Source organism: Corvus kubaryi, unplaced genomic scaffold (genome assembly GCF_017639235.1).
Source record: "Corvus kubaryi isolate FWS band 111438036 unplaced genomic scaffold, C.kubaryi_AGA036_p1.0 split1-37355, whole genome shotgun sequence".
NCBI lineage: Eukaryota > Metazoa > Chordata > Aves > Passeriformes > Corvidae > Corvus > Corvus kubaryi.
In genome coordinates this window covers 1,913,740-1,918,927 of record NW_024582078.1, presented here as the reverse complement: position 1 = coordinate 1,918,927, position 5,188 = coordinate 1,913,740, and positions in this window count along the sequence as shown.

The window sequence follows — 5,188 nt, the reverse complement described above, 5'->3', positions numbered from 1 at the left end:
CAGGGAACAACCCTGGGAATGCTCTGGAAAGGCTCCTCCAGCACAGCCCTGCCTCTCCCCTGCTCCAACAGATTTACACCTCGATTTCTCTGCTTTGCCTCATTTCACAGCAACCCAGGCTGAGCTGAGGCCGCTCTGCAGCGGAACCACGTCCATCCCATGGCTCGGGACAGTCCGGATTTGGGAGTCCCGGCTCTGCCGCATCCCTGCAGAGTGTGGCACACGCAGAGCTCGGTTACACAACGCTGTTTGTTTTCCTCTCCTTAGCAACCCCCGCACGTTGTCCTCGGAGGTGCTCGCTCCCTGCAAGATTAATTGCTCAAATAGAAAGGCCCCGTTAACCTGAATATATTATTGAAAAGCAGCATATTTCAATCTGCCCTAGATTTGAAAATAGAGATGCCGGGTCAGCTGTTGGCATAAATCTGCAGAGCTCCTGGAAGCCAGCGGAGCTTCCCTGATTTACATCGGCAATAAAGGCGGCCTGGATCGGCTGCCAGGATGGGGATTCGCCTGGCTGCCGCCAAGGACGTGGCAGGGGACAGGCAGGACCCTCGTGGCCACCCCTGGGACCTGCCAGCCCTGACACCGTGGCACAAAACATTTCCTTGTGCTGGACTGAAAAAAAAACAAACCCAAAGCACCACCCTACTTTTATCTTTAATTTAAAAAAAACCCCACATTCGTATGGTTTTTTTGGTGATGCTGCCATGAAAATCCTGGATCATATGAAGGGATACAGGAATTTCCAGCTGGTCAATTGGGGGTTTTCCATGTGGGCTGAGGTGGGCTGGAGCCCCCAGCCCCTCAGACTGGATGTGGAATGAGCAGGGAGCTGGATTTCCACCTTCTCCCTACTAGAGGGAATTTTTTTAACGGGTTGGTTTGGGGATGAAAGCCCAGTTTTGAGGAGTTCCGAAGCTCTGCCTGTGGGGTGCACAGGGGGCTGGAAAGGGCTGGAGGAGGCTGGAAGGGAAATGGAAAGGGAGATGGAAAGGGAGATGGAAGGGGGATGGGAAGGGGGATGGAAAGGGGGATGGAAGGGGGAGATGGAAAAGGGATGGAAAGGGGAGGGAAATGGGATGGAAATGGGATGGAAAGGGGGATGGAAAAGGGGGATGGAAAGGGGGATGGAAGGGGGAGATGGAAATGGGATGGAAAGGGAGATGGAAGGGGGATGGAAAGGGGAGGGAAAGGGGATGGAAAGGGGGATGGAAGGGGGAGATGGAAGGGGGATGGAAAAGGGATGGAAAGGGGAGGGAAAGGGGATGGAAAGGGGATGGAGCTGCCTGGAGGGGGCTGGAAGGGGGACAGAAAGGGACAAGAAAGGGGCTGGAGAGGGCAGAAGGGGCTGGAGAGGGCAGAAGGGGCTGGAGGGGACAGAAAGGGGCTGGCGGGGCTGGAAGGAGCTGCCCCGTGTGATAACGCCGGGCCGGGGCTCGCCCTTATCTGCCCGCGGGAGCCGCCCCTGTGCAACCAGAGGAATGGATTCCAGCGGCCCCAGCTCCGCACCTTCCCCCTGCCAGGGGAGCCGAGCCGGGCACAGCTGGGGCGGGCACAGCCGGGGCACAGCCGGGGCACACCCGGGCACCGCCGGCAGCGCCGTCCTGCAGCTTCACAGATCACCGCCGTGAGCTGCGCTCGGTAATTAACCGCGCACCGGCTCGGGCCCAGCCCAGCTCTAACGTGACAGGAAATATTTGGCTCCCCTGACCGGTAATACCTGTTCGTGGGAGCCCCGGGGGGGTCTGGGGCAGCCAGGACAGGGACAGCCCTGCCAGTCCCCTCCAGCCCCTGCCAGCCTTTTCTAGCCCCTGCCAGCCTTTTCTAGCCCCTGCTAGCCCCTGCCAGCCCCTGCCAGCCCCTGCCAGCCCCTGCCAACTCCTTCCAACTCTTTCCAACCCCCTCCAACCCCTTTCAGCCTCTTCCAACCCTCCCCCTCCGGTCCCGTCCAGCGCTTTCCAATTCCTTCCAACCTCTGCCTCTTTCGGCTCAGGTCTGAACCAGCTGCAGAGCCCGGGGATTTCCCTGTGTCTGGATCTGCCTTTCCCTGTTCTCATGTGCTAAAATCGACTCATTTCTCCTTAAAAAGCCGCCTGGTGTCCTGCGAGGGGGAGCTCTTCATTTCCAGGGTGCAGCCGCAGATTTTTTGCCAGAAGATGCCAAGGAACAGAAGAAGAAGGGGCTGTGAAATATCTTGTGCTGCCCCGGGCGTCACCCGAGCCGGGCAGGGCTCAGCTTTCGGCTTTGATCCCGGCTCTGAGCGTGGATCAGCCCCCGCCAGGCCCGTGTGAATCCCCCCGGGATGGGATCAGCGCAGCGAAATTCCAGGGTCTTTTCCTGGGGACATGGATGGGCAGGGACCCGGCTGGAGCAGACGGGAGGGGATTTTTGGAGGGAATTCGGGATTGGGAATGACTCGTGCACGAGGCAGCGCTGTGGTTTGGGCTCCTGCAGGGAGGAGAGAAGCGGATTTATCGCTGCTGCTGAGTCAGGGCTGATTTTAATCGCAGAGGTTTTGCCTTTAGAGCTGATCCATCCCAAGGCAGGGAGATCTGAGTATTCCCCAGGGTCTGGATGGTGTTGGGAGCGCAGACATGGAACTGCTCGGGATACCTGGATGCATTCCAGCCTGGATCCTGCTCCAGCAGAGCCCAGCTCCGTCCGTGTCACACCGGAACTGTCCTGGAACGAAATCCCCTCCCTCTGCCTGACAGATTTATCTCCAGGGCTTTCTCCTCCTGGATTTGCCCACCGCGATTCCTGGAGGAAAGTCAGGGAATGAAGGATTGAGGAGAAACCTCTGCCAGCTCAGAGAATGAAAAATCCCACTGGCTCAGGGAAGGGGTTGCTGGAATCTGTTCTCCGAGGGTGCCCCGAAGGTTCTGCTGCTTCCAGAGGGGCTGATCCCAAGTCCTGGACTCGTGTTCCCCCCGGGATGGGAGTCCAAGGTCAGCTCCCCGCAGTTCTCCCGGGCCACTGCAGCACATCCCAGGGAGAATCCTGGATATTGGGGGCAGAAATAAAGCATGGGATGGATGGGGACAAACCCTGGGGAGGGAGGGGATCCTGCCGTGGGATCCCAGCCAGGGGTTGAGGATTCCAGGCATGTGCCAATGAGGGAAACGTGCCTGGCAGGGAAGGGTTCTGTTTAAACAAGGCAAATGATAAAACCAGGAGTGTTCTCCCAGCTCCTGCCCACTCCCATTCACTTTGTGACCTGGAAATTACCTAGGAAAAGCTTTATTCCCACAAAACCTGGGTGCTTTGGAGTTTGAAGAAGCTTTGTTCCCGCAAAACTCAGGGGTTTGGGGTTTGAAGTTTCATTCCCACAAAACTCAGGGATTTGGAGATTAAAAAAGCTTTATTCACACAAAACTCGAGTATTTTGAGTTTCGAAAAAGCTTTATTCCCACAAAACTTGTGTGTTTTGGTTTGAAAAAGCTTTGTTCCCATAAAACTCAGGGATTTTGGGGTGTGACCCAGTTTTAGACTCCAACTCCAGCCCTAGATCTACATTGCCACCAGATCCTGGGTTCTGGTTTAGGGTCGATCCCATCGGAATGGCCAAAGGCAAACACTGCACTGATAGGGTGGCCTTAATTATTTTTTTGGTGATTTAATTAGGAGCCAGATCTGGGTTTGGGGCAGGACACAAAGTGGATTAGGGGAGCAGCTGCCTCTTTAATTAGGGCCATTCCTCTTCCCTTTAAGTTCACCCTTTGCTCTCCCAGAGGCCGCGGCAGCTCCAGGCACTGGGAATCCTCCGGAATCCCGAGATCCCAAACTGGCAGAGCTGGGGGAGGTTATTTATAGCCCCCGGGGCTGGGGGTAAATATTTATTTGGATTCCGATCCTTAATCTGCTCCTGGCGGATTCTGTGGAAAGCCTGAGCCCCCCGCTCCTCCTGCAGCAATTTCTATCCAGAGCCTCCCTCTCCTCTCCTCTCCTCCCAACACATTCCCAGGGATTAATTCTGCACGGAATGGGCACAGCCTGGGCTCAGCCCCTCTGGCTCCGTCTGGTCCCAACCATCCGGGCAGGAATCCTGCCCTCTGTGTGCCCCTCGGGTTCCACCCGCCTGGCATCCCGAAACCCAAGCCCGGGGACCCCTGGGGTGCTGGCACTGCCCTGGGGATGGACAGGATGGGTGTGGGGACACGGGAGGGGACAGCGGAGCCGTGGGGTCATCACGGAGCGGGGACAGCTGGGCTGCCCTGCCTGGGGCCAGCAGAGCCAACCCTGGGGCCAGCAGAGCCACCCCTGGGGCCAGCAGAGCCAACCCTGGGGCCAGCAGAGCCACCCCTGGGGACAACAGAGCCAACCCTGGGGCCAGCAGAGCCAACCCTGGGGCAGCCACCTCAGGGTCCCGCAGAGACCCCAGATCCTGCCCGAGCTCTCAGCCAGACCCCAGGGTGGCACAGGGACTGTGGAAGGTGTCCCATGGTTGCAGCACCGATGGATCCAGGCCCTGCCCTGCCCTCGGTGCCTCCAAGGCCTCACCAAGAGCCTGGGCCCCTCTGGGAGCTTCACCCCAGCCCCAAAACTCTCCCAGAGTGGGGCAGGCAGCTGCAGCAGTGGGTGCAGGTGGGGGGACAGAGCTGGGGTGGCTGTCGGGGGTCAGGAATGGGGGACAGGGCCTGGCTCCCCTCCTTGGAGCTCGTGGGCTTTCCTGACAAGGACACCTTTCCCTGTCACCTCCTGGAGAGTTTGATGGCAGAGAGCCCCGTGGTTCCTGCCCTGTGATGGATTGTTCCTTTGTTATTTGCTGTCCTTGTTGTTTCCTGCTTGGGGGGTGTGGGCACATCAAAGATCCTCAGGTCTGGGCAGGGGGAGCAGCTGCTCAGACAGCAGAGCCCCACAGCCTCCCCTGTTCATCCCGAAAACCTCCACTCTCCATCACCACAATTCCCCTCTCCACCCCGCTGAAAACTCCCCTGTCCATCCCCAAAATCTCCCCTCTCCATCCCAAACACCTCCCTTCTCCATCCCAACCGTCTCCCTTCTCCATCTCATCTTCCCCTCTCCATCCCCCCAAAAACTCCCCTCTTCCATCCTCTCATCCTCCCCTTCCCATCCCAACAATCTCCCCCTCTCCATTCCAAAAATCTCCCTCTCCATCTCCTCATCTTCCCCTCTCTATCCCACAATCTCCCCTCTTCCATCCCCACAAATTCCCCCTCCATCC